Below are 25,685 nucleotides of genomic sequence, written 5' to 3'. Positions count from 1 at the left end.
CTAATTGACATGAATTTGATCATATCTACCTAGAGGAGAGGGAAAAATAGTTTGTGAAATTCCTCCTATCATATCCCCTATAAACACAGAGCCTTTGGGGAGCCCAAGATGGGAGCCGTATGTATGTCCTACTTTCACATGATCTCAAAGTTGCATGCCACTCAAAATATAAGCATCATGTTTACAACCTAACATACAAAGAACAAAAAAAATGGAACACATTCTCAAGAGAAAAGAAAATCAATTGAGTCCTACTCTGAGATAAACCAGATGTTGGAACTCACAAACAAGGATTTTAAAGTTGTTATTATAACCATGCTCAATGAAATAAAAGAGCAGGCTTTCCATGAATAAAAATCTCAGCAGAGAACTAAGAAATCACAGAATATAATAGGAACAAAAAAGGAAATTCTAGACTCGAAAAATACATTTTCAGAAATTTTTAAAGAAATCCCTAGATGGATTTAACGGCTAACAAGGACAAGGCAAAGGATGTGTCAGTAACTTGAAGACAGGGCAATAGAAATTACTCAAGGTGGAGAAAAGAGAGAAAAAAATTTAAAAAGAACAGGGCACTGGGGATCGCTTAGATAATATCAAATAGAGCAACATACAAACTTGATGCAAGACAGAAATTTACACAGACAAGATGCTAAATGAACACCAAGAATCACAAACCCAAAGAAGCCCATGTTGTGGCACCTCGATGTCAAACTGTGCAAACCGTTCAAAACAGCTGATTTTAGTATACCTTGTTCAGACCCAGACAAATAAACTGGATACAAAATTAGAACATAGAAAATGTGAACAATAAAATTAAAAACTTGATCTGATAGGTACATATAGAACCCTGCACACTAACAAATAAAGAATAGACATTATTTTTATGTACACTCAAACATTTATAAAGATTGACTACATATTGAGCCAAAAAGACTCGAAATTCCATAAAAACTTGAGATCACATGGGATCACATTCTCTACTACAATTCTGTTAAACTTGAAATTGATATTTAGAAGATAATTTTAAAACTTATATGCATTAAAATTAAAAACACATTCCTAAATAATTCATGGGTTTAAGAGGAAAATAATGGTGTAAATAATGAAATATTTAGAACTAAATAACTAAAAGGCACACCATATCAAAACTTGTGGCTTGCAGTAAAGTTGTGCTTGGAGGGAAATTTACACATTCCAATGATTTATTTAAACACAAGAAAATAAAAATTATAGGTGCTCAAAAAATAGAAGCCATAAAAAGAACACAAAACCCAAAACTAGAAACAAAGAAATATTAAATAAGAGAATTTAACAAATAGAAAGCAAATTCAAATGTAATAAAGATGATCAACAAGAGAAAATACTTTCATTTTTAAAAGACATAAAGATGGCACTTTTCTAACAAAATGGAATAAGGAGAAAGAGAGAAGGGACAAATAAACAATATTAAGAACAAAAAATAGAACATTTCTAAAGATTCAGGGGAGATATAAGTAATCTTAGAAAATTTCTGAAAATAACTTTGTACCATTAATTTGAAATTTTAGGTGAAATAGACAACTTCCTGGAAAAATATGAATGAAAATAATTTACTAAAGACACAATAAACATTTCAATAGACCAATAACTACTAAAGAAATCGAATCAGGGGCCGGCCCCGTGGCGTAGTGGTTAAGTTCGCACATTCCACTTCTGTGGCCCGGGGTTTGTGGGTTCGGAACCCTGGCGTGGGCCTACACACCACTAGTTAAACTATGCTGTGGCAGCATCCCACATCCAAAACAGAGGAAGATTGGCACAGATGTTAGTTCAGGGCCAATCTACCTCAAGCAAAAAGAGGAAGATTGCAGTAGATGTTAGCTCAGGGCCACGATTCCTCACGGAAAAAAAAAGAAATCAAATCAGTAGTCAGAAATTTCTCTTCCATATAGACATTGGCTGAGGCTAGTCTATAAGAAAGACCACCAAATATTCAAGAAAAGAGTAATTATTACATTATATAAATTGTTTCAGAAACAGAAAAAAAAAAAAAGATATTTTCCCAAGAACTTTTTTGAGGCTAGTATAACCATGATACAAAATCTGACAAGAACAGTTACAAGAAAATGAAATTATAGACCAATTTAACTTATGAATATGAATATAATAGTCCTGAATTAAATATTAACAAACCAAATGCAGCAATGTGCAAAAATAATACATTATGAACAAGTAGAGGTTTTCCTAGGATGGTTCAGCATTAGAAAATCCACTGATTCAAACGATCCCATTTATTAAAGAGAAAAATTACATGATCATCTCAATAAATATAAACAAATCATTTGATAAATTTTAGTATCCATTCATGTTAAACAAAAGAAAAAATGTTGGTAACAGAATGTGACATCAGATCTTTCCTCTCGTCTCTGGATTAAGGCTGAGGTTCCAAAAGGTTAGAACAAAGTCATAAGTTTTAAGCATCTTCATATTCTAAAGCAAGTTGCTCAATTGACCACTCAGGAAGAACTTGGAAAGAAGATAGTCAAGTTCCTATTCTGTCAGTATTAGCATTGCCCATCTCAAGGCAATATAAAAGAACATTGAGATTCCCTTGAGAAGGCTAGAAAGTCAGCGAGTTGTACTGTGCAATCCCATATGCATGCATTGGGGTGAGTAAGAAGGTGCTCATCTCCACTTCAAACCAAATGAGAGGGCCTTTGATAGAGGCATTTGGAAAATCTGAATGTGTTCCTTGACTTGGAGACTTAGGATTGGTACCTGTCTTGGGTGGGTGCTTGCCTTGGAAAGTCTAAAAGCAAGAAGCTTTATCTGGAGGTACCTCGGAGTAGATGAGACAATGCTTCATAGGGTGAGCTCCTGATCCTCTGGTTTGGTGAAAGCAGGGATGAGTGTGTTTCTTATAGGCCATCTCATAGTTCCACAGAAAGGAACCAAGCATGCGCCATCTTGACAGGAACCCCGTCCCAAAGGGCCAACAGAAGAGATGAGAGTGTCCCTACTGAGCGGTGGACCACTGGAAGCTAGTGGCCTGAAGGTGGAGTCATAAAAGACCAGTGGACAAAGCTTTGCCTGAATGAAGGGAACTAAATGCAAGAAATCCCACTGACAGTGCCACTTCAAAGAGGCACGAAACACTCCAAGAAGGGAAAGTCAACTTTTCGACATCCACCATATCCAGAGATTAGCAATGATAGTCAAGGAAGATATTTTCTACCTTTACTTCTTTTTCCTCCCACCCAGGACCAATCCTGGAAAGGGCAAAACACCAACTAGTAAGTCTGAAAAAAGGAGCAGTGAGGAAATAGTGAGGAAGCAGCCATGCCCCTTTCTCTCATCTCAGTATTTGCAGCCTGAGATGGGCCTCATGTAAAACAGGGGAATTTGAAGTTGGATTAAAGTCTGGAGTTTTACTATTAAACTGGACTTGACTGTTTATAACCTTAAAGTAGATGGAGAACATTTGATTTCCTGAGACAGCTGGCAAAACTAGGGATTCTGATTAGGATTCCATCCCAGGTAGGAAAGAACTATTCAATAGAGCTAAATTAATCAAGAGTGATGAGAGGAGAAAAAAGGAAAATTTCTTTCTGCCTGGGTACTGCTGAATCCAGCCTGTTCAACAAGTTGGTTACACTAGGAAATTTGATAAACAGTATCTATTCCAAAACACAGTGAACATATTTAACATGAGACTTTGGAAGTGCCCCTATAAAAGTCAAAGAAAAGATCAGGAGGAGCACATTCACTGGTCCTATTCATCATTGCCCCGGAAAGTGTAGCCAATGCAATGAGGCTAGAAAAATTTTTACATAAGTGAAAAGGAAGAGAGGGAATGTTATTTTCAGACAATGTGATGGTCCATTTTAAAATGCTAATAGAAATAGAAACTATTAATTTTAATAAGAAAGGTTAACATACAGAAATAAATAGTAGTATTTGTTATAGGCTGATTCCACGTCTGTATAACAGTCGTCAGGTGTATAGCTTCTCTTCTACTACTAGAAAGTACTGATGTACCTGAATTGTGTCCCTCCAAAATTCATACATTGAAGCCCTAACCTCCAGTAATCCAGAATGTGACTGTATTTGGAGACAGGGCCTCTAAAGTGGTAATTAAGTTAAAATGAGGCTGTTAACAATGGGCCCTACTCCAATAGGACTGGTGTCCTAATAGGAAGAGGAGATTAGGACACACACAAAGAGACACTAGGGGTATGCATGCACAGAGGAAAGGCCACATGAGGACACAGCAAGAAGACAGCCATCTGCAAGCCAAGGAGAGAGGCCTCAGGAGAAACCAACCCTGCCAACACTTTGATCTTGGACTTCTAGCCTCCAGAACTGTGAGAAAATAAATGTCTGTTGTTTAAGCCACCCAGTATGTGGTATTTTGTTATGGCAGCTTTAACAAACTAATACAGTCTTATAAATTAGCAATGTCTAATTAAAACATAACAGGAAATAAAATATCCCATTTAAAATAGCAACTTAGGGAAAAAATCACTTTCAGGAATAAATCTAACAGCATGTGTTTAAGAAATTTATGGGAAAAATTACAAAGCTTATTGAAAGAAATAATTACCTGAATAAATGGAAAAATATAGCAACTTCATTCATAGAAAGATAATATCATAAATTTTTGCATTTTCCCTCAAATTTAGTGCAAGAACAATCAAATTCAACTCAGACAGAGTTTTCATGAAAGAGTAAAGGAACAATAATAACAAAGAAAACACTGATAAATCACCTGGGGGGGCATGTGATTCACTATCTAGCTATAATTTAGAAGCCTTAGTAATTAAGACAGGGTGGTAATTATGCATTAAAGAACTGTTATTGTAGCTTTCATTATAAAATAGAATTCTTGTTGTTCTCAGATTTCTTTTATCATGTTAAGGAAGCACTCTACCATTCAGTTTTCTAAGAGATTTTTTTATTGTTATAGAAATAGATATTTTGACAAATATCTTTTCAACATCTCAGGGAATGATCACATGGCTTTTCTGCTTTCACCTAAAAACAAATTGTATTATGTTGATTGGTTTCTTATGAGGAAACATCCTTTCATTTCTGGAATAAACTCAACTTGGGATGGTATGTAGTTCTTTTAACATGTAGCTGGATTTCATTAGCTAATATTATATTTGGTATTTGTGAGTCTACATTCACAAGCAAGGCTGATCTGTAGCTTTCCTTTTCTATTTTGTATTTTAGTATTAAGTATTTCTGGCTTTAAAAATGTATGAAGAAGCTTGAACTTCATTTTCATCTCCTTTGAAGGAGTTTAGATAGGATATAAAAAGATCTAGTCTTGAAGGCTTGATAGAATTCACTAGAAAAATTTCTGGGCCTATGGCCATTTTCCTTTTGGGTGGTAGAGTTTGTCAACAACTTTTTACATTGATTACAATGCTACTGCTTGTTTAGTTTCTCTACTTGATCTGGACTTAGTTTTGATAACTTAATTTAGAGATATCTTCAAGATTTTTTGCAAGGAGTTATAAATTAAAACAACAACAACAACATCAAAACAACTCTATGTATCAGGACAGGTAGGGGAGGAATAGCTGCCCACTAAATCACTAGTGCAGAACTTAGTCTCTGAGCTTGGGAATGGAGCAAGGTTATAATAGAAAATCTCTTTTAAACTTTTATCAGAAAAATTTTTCATAAAGTGAATTGAGAGTGTCATACGCTAATGTCTAAGTACTCTTTCTCTGTCTAGCTTGGGAAGACACAGAGAAACAACAAATCTAACCCTTTCTCTAAGAAAGCCCACCTTCTGCTTATAATTTCCTTATGTAATGACAAACACAATGCACAAAAGTACCCAACAACTGAGTAGGGTGCTGTGGTACAGAGAGTGTCCCTACAAGAATTAATTCTTTACCATCTCTTTCCACTATTGCAGCCTATCAGCCACACCAGACCACTCTGTCCTTTGGAGAATTCTGGCCCATTCAACTCTATTTCAGGAGGTTCCAGTTAATTTCCATCTTTCTGCACACCTGTCACCCCCGCCCCCTCTGCCCCACACCATCTCCAGCCTGCCATCAACAGCAGAAATGTATGTATTTCAGATTCCTGGGTCTAGATCAAGAGAATTCTGTTTCTGCTCATGAAGAATAGCACCAAAGCTGCTGCCAGGTTTAAATTATTGCAGAACCTTGAGTTTGGGTGCACACACACTTGGGTCAATGTCAGTATAGGATACTCAGCAACCAAGAACCTGGGCTTCTTGGAAGGCTGGCATCTTGGGGCCAAGATCTAAATGCAGTGCTTGTTTTCTTTCTTTTTTTTTTTTCTATCAACTTTGCTTCTTCTCTTTCCATTTCTTCTTCAAAGAATTTCATATCCCCGAGTGCAGGTCATGTTTGAGAGAGGGAGAGAAGAGAAAGGGATGGTGGAGATAGAGATAGAGATGATAGAGATAGAGGAGAGAGGAGGGGAAATTATATCCAAGAAATGATTTTTTTTGCCTCTCCATAGAAAAAAATGTTTTGTTAATTTTTATAGCTTTTGACTATAAAAACAGAGCAGAGAAGAATACTTTTGAAGCCCATGGGAAAAGTTCCAAAGCAGAACTGCTAGGAAACAGCAGTTGTGAGAGGAAAGTTCAAGGGCCATCTGTATGTCACCAGTGCCCTCCGAATGCCCCGGGAGGGTCTGGGGGGAGGTGGCATCCTGCAGCAGTTTATTTTATGGTGAGTCTAAAAATGTTGGAGAGAGGACTCTGGGGACCACATTTCATCACACAGTTTTCAGGGGCCCTGCAGTCTGCTGGCTGATGGCCACTAGGAGGTGGAAGGCCAGTGAACAACTGTGACTGCTCTGCCCTGTGCCTGGTGTTTTTGGTTTTTACAGTAAGTTTATTTTTGGAAACAGCCCCAGAAGTGGAAGAGACTTTGCCTGTGGGACCCTCATTTCCACCTTGAGTACAAATAGAAGTCAAACAGAAAGTTGGTCACTGGCCATCCAGGTAAACACAGCCAAGATTGGATGGAGCCAAATACAAGCCTTGAGGGGTTAGCGTGTAAAGGTAGACATGGGCAGCACCCCATGCCTTGGGGAGAAACAGGTCCCAGCCTCTGCCAGTTGACAGAGGAAGAGAAAAGCAACTTTCTCAATCAAAAAACTTGTTAGCTATCTTAAAAAATAGCCAGCTGGCTGCACTTCCTCAATTGTCCACTGTGGGGAATGGGGACTGAAAGGCCAGGAATAGCATTGGCAAGAGTTATGTGGGATTATCGGGGATCACACATTTGCTTTCCTTTTGCTGTGGAGATTTCAATGGAGAATCCACTATCACACTCCAGAGCCTCGCCTGAGATGGCGGAGAACGTAGAACATACAAGGAAAACAGAATGTTGATCTGGTGGTAGAGGTAGGATGTGGGGTTGGAAGAGTCACTGGGATCTCGTTTGGAGATCTGTAAAGCAGGATGAGCAGAAATAACTAAGACGAGAACAGGAAGGATTCTTAGAGATTATCTGGGTTAAAAAAATAAGTTCAAAGAGGTGAGGAGATTGCCTGAGCTCACACAGGACGTTAGTGGTACAGATGACAGTGAAGCAAGGTCCTCTTATTCTTGGTTTAGTGTTCCCCCAGTCTCATTCTGCAATCTCTAAATAGTCCATCAGCATCCACACATTTATTGAGCTCCCTCTCTGTGCCTAGTGCTGTCGTGAGTATGGGGGAACGCAAGAGCCTGTGGATGAAGTGCTGTTGGGGAATGCAGGAATATGATAATATCTTACACTTTCATAGCACTACACACATAGTAGCTCATTTAAATTTTGGTCCTCAAACAAATCTGAGAAATATGTGTCCTCAGTATATAAGAGAGAAAACCAAACATTGCTCGAGGGGACACAGGAAGTGACAAAGCCAGGATACAACCCAGATACTTGACCTCAAAAACTCTCAGTTTAGCTAGAGAGATAAAATGTAAACATGAGAAACAATTAGTAAATTATATTACAGCACTATAGTTAATTTAATTCATTCTTGCGTGATGTCATGAGTTCTATCCATTTGAGATGCTTCCGAGTGGACATGTCCAATAGACAGTTGAATCTAGGTGGAAGGAATACAAGGTTTGGGACCCATCCTGTAGAGATGGCAACATAAATCATAGGAGTGGATGTATTTGAAGTTGGCCCTTTCACCAATTGTCACTATTTTCTTAACTACAGTATACAAAAATAAAGGAGAGGTAGTGGAACCCTTGCAATCATGAGAGTTGCAAGTATAGGCAACTTTATTATGTCATCATTCACAAAACAAAAATATATTGAGGAATTGGGTAATCAACCTGGTCTCTCCACTCTGGCTTGTTGCAACTTGAAATTCTCTGAGATCTGTGTGAGCTCTGGGAATTATTCAACCGACAACTCTCCAATAATTGTTCTTTGCCTGTCTTCACGGCATCTTACTCTATCTATGCAGCTTAGTATTTAGGAAAATATTTAAGAGAACCACTGTGCATATTTCTGCAACTCTTTCCATCTGTGGTTTCGTCCTTTGCTGTACCCTGCCCATCAACTTCTAGAGGCATCAGCTGCCAGTACTGCAATCTCCGTGTCCTCAATTCAGCAAAATCACCATATTCTGCTTGGCCTCCCTCTCCTGTGCTTCAGGACAGAAAATGTCTCCAGGGAGAAAGCCAGGATGCTCACTGGTTTCGTTTTGTTTCTTTCCTTTCCCTTTCTCTCAGAGAACACAGTACTGTTTTGAAAACAGTTATTTCATATATGTTATCCAGTTTTCTAGCTTATGATGAAGGGAAAGTTCGCTACTACTTTAGCTTTCAACATGGCTGGAACTTCCCATGTGGTTTTGAAGGGATGCAAATCTGCTATGAATGTGGAGATGACACTACTTGATATTTTAAAATTAATCATGTATGTTAAAATTTCAAGTATAACCATCTCAAAAATAAAAATGTAAAATAAAACTTCCATCCCAAGGGAGCATGAGACAAGATAGAATAAAGAAAACTTGGTCAGTCCAATAGTATATGGGAAGGAAGATAAAATGAAGCAAAGTGTAGGAGGCTTCTGGTGCCAAGAAAGGAAGTCGAGAGAACCAGCAGCTGGGACTGTTTACTCCTGACCATATAGAGCTGATTGAGGTATTTGGAAAAGACTTTAAAATAAATACTGGATGTTTAAAATTCTCAAAGAGCCAAAGGAGGAAATAACATCATGGAAGAATTAGAAGTTATGAAAGATTAAACAGAGACATTAAAAACCATTAGAAAATTAGAACTGAAATAAAAGAATTCGAAAAAGAATAGACAGGATATTCTGAAGAAAGGTTAATTGCTCGTAAGATAGAATTGAGAAAATCTACCAGACAATAACACAGAGAATAACAGATAAAGAAATGGACAATTATGAACTAATATATTCCTATCCAAACACCTCCAAAATATATAAAACTCAATATGACAATCATAAAAAAAACTTTATCCAACACTATCAGAGAGGGTGATTTTAACATACTTCTCTCAGAAACTATTTTGATCAAAAAAAGCAAACATCTAGGATTCCTGAATAACATGATTTTCAAGCTTGATGTAACAAATACATTTAGAACCTTGCGTAGAACAATAAAATGGGGCACACTTCAGGTGACCACATGTATGAGTCTGTTTCTAGACTCTCTTCTCGATTCTGTTCCACGTTGAATGTGTCTGGGCCTATGCTGCTACCACAGTCTTAATCACAACAGCCTTACAACCCTTTTTGTCCTCCACTCTGAAAGACAAAATGTTAATCTGTAGCTTCCTTCCCCCACCCTGTGCTTCAAAATTGTATAGATAGATTGAAGGGTGACGAGCCATGTGCTAAAGGCTCAAGTCTCCCAGTTTTGACACTCCAACTTGCAGGTGAGCACCAAAAGCTTTGTTGCTTTTCTGTCCCCTGTCACAGCCTTCTGCCAGAAACCAAGCCTGGTTTTCAAGCCTCTCTGGGCCCAGAATTGATGTAAGTCTTGTAGGGAGAAGCACCTACGGATGCTTAGTGTTAATTTACCACACGTTCTAGGGGGTTCACTCTTGCCGGTTTTGTTTTCCAGTTAACTTTTCTTAGCAGCTCTTTGCTTTTAAGGACTAGAGATTGCAATTAGTTTCTCTCTAACTTCCGGAAGCTTTAAGATTCTTTTTTAACTTTCCACATAGCCTTAAATTCATCAAGTGGGTTATGGGGGAGAATGACCATATATTTGAGGTTTCTTAAGACACCAGTTCTGTTCACTTTAGCCCCCTGAGACCACTAAAAGCTTTGCTGGGTTTTCTTTGCCCCAGCAGTGGCACCCTGATCCTTAGCCTCCAGCCAGCACCAAGAATTTATACCTCCTCTATGGGAACAAAGCAAATGCTGAGCTTCACCTCCCTCTGAATTGTTCTCTGCTGCCTGAAAATTCAGTCCATCTAGTCCTTATTGCTCCCAGAGCTTTCCAATGTCTTTAAAATATGATGTTTGTATTTTAGCTGGCTTTTCTTAGTGTTGTCAATCAGAGCATAGACCTGCCATAACCAATTACGTCAACTCTATGAATGATAGTTTATGAAATAGTATCATAATTGAAGGAAACATAGCGACATATAGTAGCCATTAATTTTGGGTTGAATGGAGCTGTTAATCATTTCATTTTTCTGATTTTATAAATTCCTCAAAATACAATAAATAAGATGGAATGAACTAAAGATAAAAGTATATATACCAACGACCTCAGAAAGAGAAACAGAATGAAATTCCTAAAAAACAAAAGGCAACCTCATCTATTTGAGGGGACAAAAAGAGACAACTCAAGTTAAATGTGTATAAGACTAGGATTCACTTTCCACAAGAAAAACGTGGCATTTTTCACTCTAAGTAGGTTTTCAAAAGCCCACCATATCTAAAACTTGAGAGGAAAATTTTGTGGTACTTCTATGTTAGTAGACTATCAGTTCTATGGCATGATTGGAGAAGCCCAAGGAGGTTTTCACTTTGATACCCTTCTTCACTCGTCTGCCATGAGAGTGATCTCTTCTATTACATCCAAATCTCCTACCTGTAGAGTCAGTACTTTGGGTTATGGGCAATAACCATGTTTATTTGCTCTAATAAAACAAAGAGGCTTCTGATGAAATACCCTTCACTTCCTTGGTTTGGCACAAATGTCTCAGTTGGTGGGGACACAGCTTTCTCCACTTTGATTTAATTAACACAGGATATATAAAATTAGCAATATCATCTAGTACACTCTGAAGGACATGGAAAATCTAACAATGAGGATCACAGACTAGCAATTTATAAATGTAAGTGGATGTGGGAAGAACTTAATAAGTCTCTACCAACCTCTGTCTATATATTCAGCTTCATGTAACAAGCTGGATATAGGGTAGACATTACTAGTAGCCTACTGAATACACATTCTCCTCCTCCTCCTTATTTACAGAACTCCAATTTTGTTTGGGGAGGTGGGGAACAATGAACACAAATAAAACGCTTTGTTTCTCAGGTTCATTTGCAGCTAGAGGTTCACCAGGTGACACAATTGTGGTTGAAATTTAGGGGGAAATCTATTAGATATCGAAAGTTTGTTTTTCTGATTAAAGAGATAGGCACAGTTTGCATATGCCTCTTTTTCTTCCCTCTTTACCCTTCTTTCACCTAGAACACAGTTTTGATGTCTGGAGGTGAAACAGCCTTTTTGAAAAAATACCACAAGGACAGAAAGACAGAGATATTTCCTTGAGAAGCTGCACTGTCTCCAAACTGCCAATCGCCAGACTTCTTGTTATGTGGAAAAAATACAGTCATTGAAGAGGGCTACCTGTTACATGCAGCTAAATGCAATCCTAGTTGATGGAAATGAGAAGTTATTACAGGTTTTTATGAACTTGCAATCTAGTAGAGTTTCTGGAAATCCAAGGAAAGAATGATTTCAAAAATGAGGATTGATCAACTGGGGAAACATGGAGAAAAAGGGTTTCATAAGAAAAACAAGGAAGAATAGTGCTTGGTTATTGGGGGTTTACTGGGAATATTGAGTGAGTCTTTTCAAAACCCATTCTTAACATACTACAGAATTATTTATAATTCCCTTTGCTGTCTATACTCCAAGGTTCTTCCTATCCTAGCATGCTGACTTCTTCCAGTCTTTCTCACTATCTTTCAAAACGCACCCCCAAAACTTTCTCAAAATTTATCTTGAGCTGGACCTTGTGGTTCTTGCCTACCTCCTCATACCTTCACAATCTATTCTCTTCTTTTCTGCAACTCCTTCTATGTCCATTCTGAAGCAAATCAGTTAAATTGGTTTCGTTGCTTTTATTTCTCCTTCTCACCCTTTATCCATATCTGTGCAACAACCCCAGGAATAAAATTGGCAAAGAGAAAGTTATCCTTAGCATTAAAAGGAAGATGGAAGCCATTAACATTGCCTTTTATTATTTTTTAACTACAAATAGATATGCATAATTAAAATACCCTTGTAGACACCTACATTCGTTTACCTTTATTAACACACAGAATCCAGGAGAATCTTGTTCAAGCAAGACTTGCTATAATCAGGATCAAATGTCGACTTCCACATTGGCTCACTCTTTAACATGGCTAAATTATAACTTGTGTTATTCAGTCCCCTAAACAGGAGCTTAATTGGCACTTTTCAAGACATTCAAAGCAATCCAGAAAACTCCTCTTGAAAAATAACATAAAACACCACACATTCCATAAAGCATCTCTCCTCCATTTAAATCTGGAAGATGGGAACGCTCTTTCCTCTCCCTGAGCATCTTTCCTCTCCTCCTCCACTGCCTGCCACATTACATAGGAAGCCCCAAACTGATCTCTGAGCTTTGAAGGCCATATCCCAAGAAACAATTTCTGCCTTAGGAAATAGTGCCTTTGCTTCTAAAGCTACATCTCACATTTTATTTTTGGTTTCTGATGCCATTTTTATTGTCATCTGTCTTTCATCAGTCTCCCAGGGAGAATTCCAGCTACCAGTACTAACAACATTATACACAGTACCACCATTGATGCCAACATGAGATGGAAATACATATTTTTTTTGTTAGGGTGTATAAACTTCCTGATTTAATGAAGCAGAGCTACACTGAAAGTTTATCTAACACTGTTTATAATAAGAAAATGCCTTGGTGCATGTATTTGCGTTATAAAGAAAAGCTAAAATTAACACTTTTAAGACCACCTCCAACACTCGAGTAAACTTTGTTATAAGCACAAGAGAAAATCAAGGTAAAAGTTGATTAAAACCCCAAACCAAATTAAATTTGATCTAATAGTGTTTACTTGTTTTAACATCTGGAAAAGTTTGGGCATACACTGCAAACATTTTTAACCTAATTTAAAAATAAATTATGCTTAGTTTCCACAGATGTTAAGTTGGGTCCTTTTAAAGAAATAATTCTTTAGGATTGTTATTATTATTATTATTTTTTGCATTTAACAGGGAAGAATTTGGATCATAAGGTGCCAATGGAAAGAATATCTAAATATCTCCCTTAATGAGTCCTCAGAAGAGCACCCTAGTATTTAAAAAATACAATTTAAGAAGATCCTATACCCCTTGCTGGGTGAAAAACAACTAGATATGAAGGATTTCCTAAATAGGGGTTGCACAGGAGTATTTTCACCTGCAGAGAGAGAAAAGAGAAGTAGCTGATGGGGATTTCCCACTGGTCCTGACTCCAGGGACGTGCACTAAACTCCAGGAAAGTGGGAGACTCCAGTACAGTTGAGAGGTTTAGCTGAGTGCTCTAAGCTAAATGCTGCATCTCCTATATTCCTCATAGGCTCTGCCCTTCCCCTTCCCACCCAACATACATTTATTTTTCCAGTGGCTGCATGGGTGGGGCCAGCCGAGGTGTAGAAACCATTCTTCCAAAGCCCACGGCTGTTTGGTGTTAAAACTCAGAGCCCTTTCCACCCTGTCTTATGTACCAAGGAACACTCTATGTGCTACCGGACAGGAAAGGATGGGCTAGGTATTTATGCGGACTAGGTTGGGAAGAAAAAGCTGAAAAGGAAATTTGAAGACCCAGTCCATCCTTTGTAAAGCCTAAAATCCTGTTCTTCTGTTACTAGAACTCTCAAGAGCTGTCTCATGTCTGGTTGACATCACCTTAACTGTTTACAGGAATCTGATTCCCCAACACTCCACTTCTTTCTACTCCTACTCCCCGTTAATGTTGTATTAGCATTTGGTTTGTCAGCTCTGTCTGTCCTGAATTCACAAAATAGTCTATAGCTTCTTGATGGGTGAGATCATCTCTTAGACTTATTTTTTATCTTCTCAATCACAGCCTAACACAGGGCTTCCTGGGGACACAGCAGGTGATGAGTTCTGTTGGGGTATTGAGAAAACACAGGGTTGATTAATTTTTTGTCTTGGAGCTTTTTCGGCATCCATTTAATATCCTAGAAGAGAGTTATTACTTGATACAAACAGTAGATAAAAATGTAAGTTGTAAATCAGAGAAAGAACCCCCTCTCTTTTTGCACCCTGTTTTCACTTCTTACTGTACCACACCTTCTGAATGCAGCTAATAGCTGGCCCTGCTAGAGGTTCAGGAGAAGGCTGTGAGCTTTGTCTGTTTGGTAAGGGTCATGGTCAGCAAAGTTGGTTTTCTTATTAGAAAAGTCTGTTTTAGACTGTGATAAAGCTTCACACTTGTGATTAAAAAAAATTCTGTGGCAGAGACATAACCTCCCTCTAAATTCTCATCTCATGGCATAACTTCATCCACATACTCATAACTCAGAGCAGCCTGTGGTTGAAAATCATGTACACATTTACTCCTTATTCTTTGTTGCTAGAGAGTAACATAGGTTAGCCACAGAATAATTCTTAAAACATTAGGGATCATAGCCATTCTTCTCTCTTCTTAGCCTTTATAAGCATTCATAATCTTAATCCATACCACTTTGAAAACCTAACCAATGCTATTTTTTTTCTACGCCCTTTAACATTACTTTTTTGCTGTTCTACCTAGAACAGGGTTCTCAACGTGTGGTCCCTGGACCAGCAGCATTGATATCACCTGGGAACTTAGGAATGCAAATTCTTCAGGTTTTATCCCAAATCTACCGAATCAGAAACTCTGGGCGTGGGGCCCAGTAACGTGTATTTGGACAAGCCTTCCAGGTGATTCTGACACATGCTCAAGTTTGAGAACCAGTGACCTAGTGCCAGAGGCCTTGCTTCCTAGGAACTAATTATCCTGGCGTCTCAGAGACACAGCTCTCACCTTAGCCATTACACTTGTAAAGACAGGACAGGGGGCAACTCATGAGAGCCTGGGGTGCCTCCAGAAAGCATGACTGTGTAAAGGAGTCGTCTGGCCAATCCACATGTTAGCACCATAGATCTGATTGAGGGAAACACCCCCGGAAGACAACTGACTCGGAATTCGAGAGGAAGTGATTGCGCATCATAATCAGTAAATTGCATGAGGATGAACAGAAGCATCTGCTACTAACATTTTCAAAGCTACATTTTTCACAGGTACATTCCAGAGTGTAACAAACCATTTCCACATGTGGGGACCGATCTCTCAACTATATATCTTACCTGCCTTTTGTGTCATCACAGATTTCTTCAGAAGTTAAAGTTCACTTCAAAGTCATAGTGAAACCAAAAGCTCTTCCAGGTGCAATGGTGAGTCTTCAGAGATGTTAGGGATCAGGGTCCAGGCAAAACTGTGAATTAGGGAGGGCCCCCTAGACTAACTTGCCTTCATGCTCCTCTCACTTCTGCATACCTCCTGCACTTCAAGTATATGGATGCACATTAGAATTGCCCGAGGAGTCTTATTAGCATATCCATGTCTTGGCCCACTCCTGGAAGTTCTGATTTAATTATTCTTGGTGGGGTCTACGCATTGGTATTTTTGAAAAGAACTCTATATTCTTCTAGCCACTTCCAGAACCAGTAGCCCAATTCTAGAACCATTGATGTAAATGAATATTTCTTGAGCACTTACTATGGGTGAGTCTCTTGATAAGGCACTGGAAGATTCAAAAGAGCATAAAGCAAGAGGATGTGCCTTCAAGAAGCAGAGAATGGCGCAATGTGGAGCAAAATATACACACCTAACTAGAACTCACAGCGGACTATAGCTGCTGCATTAGAGTCATACAAACATTACTGAAATCTTTCAATTTCTGAAGTGGAAGCTGTGAAAAAATGTAACTACTTTTTCACCTCCTTACAAAACTGAAGCAGTCCAACCCTGTAGACTTAAATCTATACTTTCTTTTCTGGCAAAAAAGCTTCTTTGCCATCTATTTCTAATTGTTTTCTCTTATCTTATCTTCCTAAGCAGGCTCACAAGAGCTCTCTGCTATTGCCAGGCTGGCCTCCTCACTACTTCTTCCCAACAGCCATGTGAATTCTCGCCCCAAGCACTTCTGAACTCTCCTACCACTTAGAATGCTCCATTAACCTCTTCACCTAGAAATAGCATCTCTAACTTCAGGGTACAACTCAAAATTTACCTACTCTGTGACCCTTCATCACCTCCCACCCCAGAAATCTCCTTTTTCCTGCCCACGTGGTACATTTTCTGTTCTGCAGGAGTGGTCTGCTATTCTTCCGCTGAGGGCAGAAACTGGGTCCCATACATCCTTTGCATTGCCTAAAGTTCTGACCATCAGGAACTGTTTTCCAGTGAACATGCATGAGACACGTTGGTGAACCATAGAAATTATCCTGCAAGGGAAATGGAGCTGATATTTTCAGCCATTTTACACATAGAAAATCAACAGCATGTGGTTGAAGAGGTTTGTTGAAAGTCAAGTAGGTACTTATCTTTACTCCCTCTTCCAACATCACTAAAATAAAGAATATAAAAGACATGAACCCCAAATGGCAAAGAAAGTGAAAGACGAGATTACAGCAGGCAAGAGATGGTCAACAAGATTTAGGAAATAGCAGATAAACAAGTGGTAACTAAAATCTGACTGCCAGTAAAGGGACTGTGGAGCCAAAAAGATGCCAATTGATTCACCTAGTACAACTCTGGAAAGGTACAGAGATTGGAGAGCATCAAATATCTCTAAGGGCAGGGGTGTAGATTAAGCCTGAAAACAAGAGGATTGGTTGGGGCTTATATAGCAAGTAGTCCCCAGAACCTTCCCCCAGTCCATGCAACCAAACAATTGCCTTTCCTCCAGCCAAGCACAAGACAGGTTTATTCTCTGGAGAGACTTTGGACTTGAGGACCCCTGGCCCAGTTAAAGGTAGAGGTAATGCACCAAAACAGAGGGGAGTGTAAGTGAACATCTGCACAGGAAATGGTGAGACCCCCTATCTTTCCCTGCTCAGCAGCCAGAACACCAGGAACCAGACTTGTACTCCCCAGGCAGGAGTAGGAGAATTCCTCTCAGGGGAGTCTGATCAGCCCCAAGGGAAGAGACATCTACTTATCCTGGGAACCCAGTGAAACCCAAGTAGGTCCTTGCCCAATAATGCCAAGGCAAAGCCAACGATTAACAAACACTCCTGCTCTCTCCACCCCAATCACACCTACCCAACATATGTACAGGTTCAAATCAGCTTTTTAGGGTCTCAACTTAAAAATGAATCTCTGTGCATTCACTTGCACTAAGACGTTTGCACTAAGTTTCTAATATGAGTCAAAACCATTAAAAAAAAAAGAGAGAGAAACAGGAAAAAGTTACTCAGAGGAAGCAGAAACAATTGAGGAATCGGGAAATATTTTCTTAAAGGAATGAATATTCTCAGATATGAGGAAAGACATTAAATCTATGCAGAAAAGAATAAGTGCTATTAAAAGAACAGAGAACTTAGAAATTCAAAATATTATAGCACTTAAAATTAGCACTTAAAAATTCAATAGTATATATAGATGATTAAGTTTAAGGAAATTTGGAAAGTATAACAAAAAAGATGGATGGAAAACAAAAAGAATAAGTTAGAAAATTAAAAGACAAATCCATGGAGATTGACATTCAACTGACGAACTAGCCTGAAGGAATGATCAGAGAAAGAAACTATAAAAAAAATAATGTAAGAAAATATTCTTGAGACAAGGGATATGGCTTTTCAGATCAAAAGGGAATATCACATGCCCAGCATGTTGAACTAGAAAGAAGACCCATCAAGGCATATCATCATGAAATTTGGGATAAAGAGAAGCCCCTAAAAGTTTCCAGAGAGAAAAATCATACAAAGAATTTTTCTCATACAAAGAATTAGGAATAAAGAATTGCCTCATGCTTTTCAAAAAGTAGCATTGAGAGCCAGTTAACAGTAAAGAAATGCCTCAAAATTCTTACAGAAAACTACATCCACTCTAGAAATCTATACCCAACTACAATCAAATATGAGAGTAGAATAAAGATATTTTCAGACACGCTAGGTTTTAGAAATTTTCTCTTTTTCATATTTTTTTCTTAGGAAGCTACTGGAAAATGTAATCCCTTACATATCCTTATATAAGAATGTAAACTAAGCAAGAGGAAGACGTGAGGTTCAGGAACCCAGAGATCCAACTTAGGAGCCAGATGAAGGAAATTCCCAGGCTGATGATCCAGACAAATCCTAGGATACCCGTGATGCATCAGCCCCAGAGCATAAACAATCCTGACTGGCAGAGAAGGACAGGACAGATGGCTCTGGGAGGAATAACTCGAGAGAAAAACAAAGCCTGAAAGATTGCCTGAAGTATCTGCTCATATTGAGAAGTGCTTTACAGCTCTGTTAGAAAAGCTGGGGAAGATTTAGTTACACAGATAACAATATGAAACAAAAGAAGGAATTATTGACTACAAAAAGTTGTAGAGAAAGATAATGAGTAATCAGAGATTGCATGGCTCGTCTTTGAATAATATTTACATAATTATATAATTCTAGATACTGAATATTGATTTGACTAAAAATGGTGCCACGAGTATAAAGGAGGAATGGGGAGAGGAGACATTTATGTGTTTAGGGCAAGGGCAGACGGTGGTATAAAGAGAGCTGAAGCCTCATCTTCCGCAGAGCAAAGTCAATAAATAATGTCCAAAATTGAAAAATTGAGAAAAATAAAGCATCAACATCATATTTAGAAATATAGAAGCAAATGCTAGAGGAAACAACAGCAAGGATTGCAAATGGCTACTTCTGGAGAATAAAAATCAGGGATGCAGAAGAGTGGAACAAGAACTGCTGTTTCATGTTATAAGATTTATAATGTTATTTCACTTTCGCTTTTCAGAGAAGCAGTGTGGTACGGTGCTTACAAGCCTAGATCTGGGTTTGAATTTCAGCTCCAACATTTGTTGACTGTGTGAACTTGCGCAAGATACTTAACCTCTCTGAGCCTCGATTTCCCCTTTCAAACTAGAATAATAATAATGCTTGAATCAGCTAATAAATTAAAGCACTTAGAAGAGTGGTACTTAGTGTTTTATAACTATTTTCTATTATTGTTATTATTATTAAACTAATACACGTATTTCTTAAAAATTAAAATAGAAAAAGTCAAGGAGTACACAAATTTTGCTTTGAGCTCTACCTCTAAAGACTCTGTTCTTTTTCATATAAAGTAATAGTCAGAATTTTATGTTCAATTTTGCCCTAAGTGTACCAATTTCTCCCCCTTTCCTTCCCTATAGAAAATGTCAGTGAACACAGGAACCACAGGAGGGCTTGAGGCTTCAGCTCTCCTCACCCACACCACTGAGTGGTGTCTAAGGAGTGGTCTACACCACTGTTTAATCCCTCCCATGGCTGGAAACCACAGTCTCAGTTCAGAATGCACCGAGCCTGACTTTGGGCGTGTGCTTTTCAAGTCAAATCATAAATCATCCTAGATCACTGTGGTCATCGTGAAAAGATTTGCTGTCCTGCCAGGTTCCCAGAGAGAGCTCTTTGTGCTTCCAAAGTGAATGAAAGAAGCATGCAGACACATTCTAGGAACCAAGTCTTCACTAGCTCTTCCAGGGCAAAAGAGGATCCTCCCATACTGTCCCCTCTTCTCTGCCCTGTACCTTCCCCTGACCATCATCCTTTGGTGTCATTATACAACGGGAAAGCTAGAAGGCTCCTGCTGTTTCACTCTCCGGTACTTCTCTGTCTTATTTAGCTATAGCCCAGTCTCACATCAGCACCCACAAAAGAGGGGAAACCGTGGTGATCTGTGACCTTGGTGTGACCATTCCCACGGCAGAGCACAAGTGCATGCCATGGTGGGACTGAAGGGTTTTCCTTAATGGTATGTGGTGAATGAGTTTGCTCATTGCTCTGACATCTACTCACTCTGAGACCTTGCATGAGTACTGTCAGTTCTCCAGGTCTCACTCTGCTCCACTGTAAAATCTACGAGTCAGACTGACTCGGAGGATCAGTGCACTCATTTCACCTAGACCGAGCAAGACCTGAGGAAGTGGAGGGACTTGCACAAGGTAACACACTGAATTAGAACTGGGACCGAACCCCAGTCTACTGAGCCTGGGACATTGCTCTTTCCATGGTGCCTGATCACTGTCAGATGTCTAAATTATCACCTCCCAATCCCAGACTCTTCCATGTGAACACCCAGAACACCATCCAGAAGTCCAAGGAAAGAGTACCATTCTTTCACAATATGATAATTCCTTTGCAAGGTTTTAGCACTAGATTTTGATCTTACCACGAAATTCTCAACTACAATGACAAATGGAAGATTAAATGCTCCAAACCAGTTTAAACTACCCTTTACTTGCATATACAGTCAAATTGGCATATCTGACAGCTAAGCTAGTTCTCATACAAAGTCAAAGACTCACCTTTCTGTAGACCAGAGATACTGGAGCGTCGCGGGAAGGGAGCTGCTTCTGAACAAATAATTGAGATGGAGATCCAACTCTTCCCTTCCCTTCCCCCTCCTCTGCCCACACCCACCCAAAGGCCAGTCTCTCCCAAGCTGTTTGGCAACTCTGTTCAAGACAGCTTAAGGTCCAGGAGTGGATTGGGAACAGCTAACACTCTGGCAATCATTTTCCTTTCCCTTGAGCCCAGACTTCAGTAGGCGTACAATGTGGCATTTTGCTTCTGATTTCAACCACTTCCCCAGTAATTCAGTGTGAGAAAAATACGATAGCCTGCGCCAGCACAGGAGCAACCAGTGCCAAGTCCCCTGCCTCGCTGGCATGGAGAGATCTTCGGTGACCCAGGCCATCCCCAGTGCCTGAACCTAAGGAGAAGGAACAGATCTACAAACTACCTGTAGGACAACGTGGAAAGTTTACCCTGTGCTGCTGTCTTCCTTGTAAGCCAAGGGAAGCAGATGGGCCTCCAATCCTACCAAAAGCTGCCTGGGAAATCTACGAGGATGGACAAGCCATTTTACTTTTATGCCACTCACAGCAGTTGTTGGAAATTAACATTATATATTCTGTTATCTGTGTAATTGCTAGAGGTGAGAAGTCTAGAACACAAGCTGAGGAACATTGGGGCATATTTTCTTCATCCTTTGGTTTTCTGGGCTCACCTGCCCCATCCATCCTGCACCTAGCTGACAAGTGATATAAAATATGTCTCTGAACATATCATGCCCTTACATGGAATTATTCAGGGCTCCTCAGACTCTTCAGCATAAAGTCCCCATGCAGAGCCATGCATAGTCCCGGTTCTCTCTCACCTCTGAATTGTTGAACGCTCATTTCCCTTTTCTCAGAAAACCTCTTCCCCTCTTCAAATAGCCCAAGTCTCAGCAGAAATGCCACCTCCTCCAGAAAATCCTTCTAGGCTCCTCCAAACCTTGAGTTTTGAACATCCCTCCATAGGAAGATCCACTGAGTTCTTAAAGTGACCTCCATCAAGATACATTTTTAAAAATTTGTCTCTCAGGCTAGTTTGTGAGCAGCACTTTATCAGGCACAGTAACTGTCTTCTCTGAGTCCCTACACCCAGCACCTAGTGAATAGCATGTGTTCAATGACTGCGTTGATTCAATGATTCTTAAGGGCAGGAAACACGCTATACTCCTTTTTTTGATCCTCCAGGTAATAGATGCTCAAAAGTGTTTTGTGAATGATGGAATAAATCATAAAGCTGTATTTCCCCAACTTAAAGAACTTGTGCTTTGTCCTCAGACATATGTATGTCTGAAAGTCAATAATGTCAACCTGAGACTTTGTCTTTAAGTAGTTCATCATGCCCTGCAGTCCCCAGGCAGCAGTCTGATACTCATGTTCCCTCCCCCCTGGCCTAAGGCACTGTTGCCTCCTGTTCCATTTCCTCTTCAAGGCTATGAAACACTGGCCTGCAGGCTTCCTCTGCTCCAGGTGACACGTGGAAAGTGACTGGGTCCCACTGCACCTTGCCTGCTCCAGGTGCTTGAGCCCCTCGGGACTTACAGATAGGAGCCAGAGGAAAAGCTTGCTTATGATCTCAGCGGGATAGCTGCACCTGTGACCCACGGATGGTATAGGCCTCTGGAGGCCCTCCACGTTCCTCACACAGTTCTGTGAAAACAAGGCCTCCTTATTGTCCAATCAAGATAGACTCAGCAGTGGGAGGCATAAAACGACGTACGATGGTGGAGGTTAAAAAGGACATTTTCTTATTCCAGTTTTGTCTCCTCCAGCCTAGAATGTTCGTTTTGCAATAGACGGAATAGACTGACATGTATACAAGTTTATTGATCTGAGCATGAGGTTTTCCTAAAATGATCAATAATCACCTTCCAGGAAGCAGTGGGCTTTAGCCAGGATGTGACATGGCCTCCAAATTTCGTATCAGTCATTTCCGAGGAAGTCTGTTTTTGTAAAGAGGCCACCAGCACACCCAATGGACACTCTCTGGCAAGTTTGTGAATTGTTACAACATAAAAAGGCAGGCCCGGTTTGAATTACCAGGCTCCAATTCCTCGGTGGAGCTCTGGTCACACTCACTACACAAACCATCTGGAGCCTCACTCTGGCACTCTGTTATTTACTTGCAGTCCCAGATGGAATTAGAGCCCATAATTCACCGATGTCCGCCCCTCTTCTCCTTGGACAGCATCATACCTCATCTCAGCAGTCGCTCCCTGGCCATCCATCAGCCATTCCAATTTGGGAATCACTTGCCGAAGTGGATGTTTTTCTTTGGGGATTATCATTATAAATTAATGTTTTAAATCTGGGGAGTAGTCTGCCATTTTGCAGAGTGTTTTGCCTTTTTTCTCTTAATCTCACATGTCTCAAACTTATAAAAGGCCCACTTATTCCTCCCCAGTTTTTCCTTCCTCCCCGCATAAAGAATCCCGGTAACCACCAGACCCTATGCCCCAACCCCTTCTACTTCTCTGGGAAGTTATCACCAAACAAATGAATCAACAATGAAAAACTCCCACCAGCTTGAGGTCCTCAATGAGAAAGACCACCGCTCATCAGTTAAGACTGAGCATGCTACTGAATCTGTCTGTGCCTCAGTTTATCAGAGGATGAGGCCTGAAAAAGTTTAGTCATAAAACATGTACGGGGCAGTGCTGGGCATGGCAAAGTAAGGGCCCTGTAGGTGCACAAAAATCAAGAGAGGGAGAGGTATGATGTGTCTGAGAACTGGAGAATTACAAGGAGTTTGCTGTGGCTGAAATCTAGGGAATAGGTGGAGGAACAGAAAAAGATGAAACTGAAGAGGCATGGGAGAATCAGGTGTCAATAGCCCTTGAATACCACGTACAAGAAGTTTGGATATTTTTTTCAAAGTGATAGGAAGTCATCGAAAGTAAGAAAGGAGTCATGTGTTTAGACTCTGTTTTTAGAAATATCATTGTCAGAAGATGGAGGTTGGATTAAAGAGATGTAGAAACAAAGGGAGAGACTCCAGTAGGGCAGGTGAGAATGAATGGAAGCCTGAACTAAGGCAGCAGAGTGGAGACTGAGAAGAGAGCACAGAGTCAACAGCTCTTCGGAGTGGTCATGGGGAGTGAGGGAACAGATGACTTGAGTAAACTCTTGTTTCTAGCTTGGACAATTGGATGAATGACAATGCCATCGACCAGGGTAGGGAGTAGAGGGAGTTTTTCAGGGAAGGGGAAGGAGAAAAAAGAATTTAGTTTGGGGATATTTTGAGTGAGTGCCTATGGGACACTCAAAAGGAGTTTCTAGTAGGTAGGAGAATTTTCAGGAAAAAGGAGAGTCATTGGTGTATACAGTGTGTGCAAATTGAAGACACAGGGAAAAGAAGACCATCCAGGGGGCAAGTGCAGTAGAAGCAGAGGAGAGAGTTGGCCATGAAACTCCGGGGAATCACTAACTAAAGGAGGATAGAGTTTCAAGGAGAGAGTGGTCAATTGTGTCGACTATGCCACGGAGAGTGCAGTCCACAGAGCAGAAACTGGAAAGGAGTGGGTTGGGAATGAACTGGAAGAGAGTAAATGTGGACAGTGAATGTGGTATTCCAGGAGGTCAGCTATGAGAGGAGAGAGATAGGGCCAAACGAGGTTATTGGCTGGTTGGTGGATTGTTGTTTTATTTTTAATAACCTTTTTGTTTTGGAATAATTTTAGATGTATAGAGAAGTTGCAAAAACAGTTCAGTTCCCCACATTAACATCTTACGTTACCATGGTACATTTATCAAAATTTGGAAACCAACACTGGCACATTACTATTAACTAACTTTCAGAATTTATTTGGACTTTATCAGCTTTTCCACTCAGTCCCAAGATCCAGTCCAGGGTACCACATTGCATTAAGTTGTTGTATCTCTCCAATACCCTCTGGTCAGTCTCTCCTTGTTTTTCACGACCTTGACAGTCTTGAGGAGTACTGGCCAGGCAGTCTGTAAAATGTCTCCCAATTTGAGTTTTTCTCGTGGTTATCACTTCATATCAGGGGAAAATGAGATCCACATGACAACATTGTTGGTATTACCTTTGATCACCTGGTTACTGTAGTGTCTGCCAGGCTTCTCCACTGCAAAGTTTCTGCTTTTCCCTTACCCAATTCTATGCTTTGGAAGTGACTCACTAAGTCCAGTCCACACTCCTGTGTGAGGGTGGGGGTGGAGGGTGGAAATTAAGCTCCACCTCTTGCTTTATTTCTTTTTTGTTTTCGGCCTGTAATCTTCATTATTGTCTCCTTTGTTTCAGGTAAAAGAGATAAAACTACAACATTTGGAATCTCTAGCACACAATAGAGCAATTAATCCTATGAGAGTTTATGTTGGTCATTCGTTATGTCACATGTGTTATTCAAGGTTGTAGGCAAAACAGCACAATGCCTAGTCTGGGGCTCATACTATACTCCTCCCTTTCCTCAACCCATTTGGTTACCGTGTCCTGTCATTTTTACCTACTAAACAACGCTTAAATTCAGTCACAGGTGATAATTGATAAAACATTGTCAGATCAACTAACTCCTAAATTCCTGACCTTTTCCTCCACGTGGAACCCCATCCTCATTCGTGACTCCTGGCAAATACAAAAGGGCAGCAAAGAAAACAAAACTTCCTCCGTACCATTGCCAGACTCTGGTATGTTAAACAGGAATACCAGGTGGAGGCACCATGTGGCACGTGGACCGAAGATGGCCTTCCTCAGCTGCTCTTCAACCTTTCGGCCGAGAAGCCTCTGCTGTGGCATGAAAATTTAGAGCTCATCCTGAAGAAATGGTTCATAAAAAGCCCCATTCCTGGCATTTTTCACAGAAACTCCCCAGGAATACGTGTTTGAACAAGAATCCT

Source organism: Ceratotherium simum, chromosome 11 (assembly GCF_057802395.1).
Source record: "Ceratotherium simum simum isolate JZ-2026a chromosome 11, ASM5780239v1, whole genome shotgun sequence".
Taxonomy (NCBI): domain Eukaryota; kingdom Metazoa; phylum Chordata; class Mammalia; order Perissodactyla; family Rhinocerotidae; genus Ceratotherium; species Ceratotherium simum.
This window is presented reverse-complemented; position numbering follows the sequence as displayed.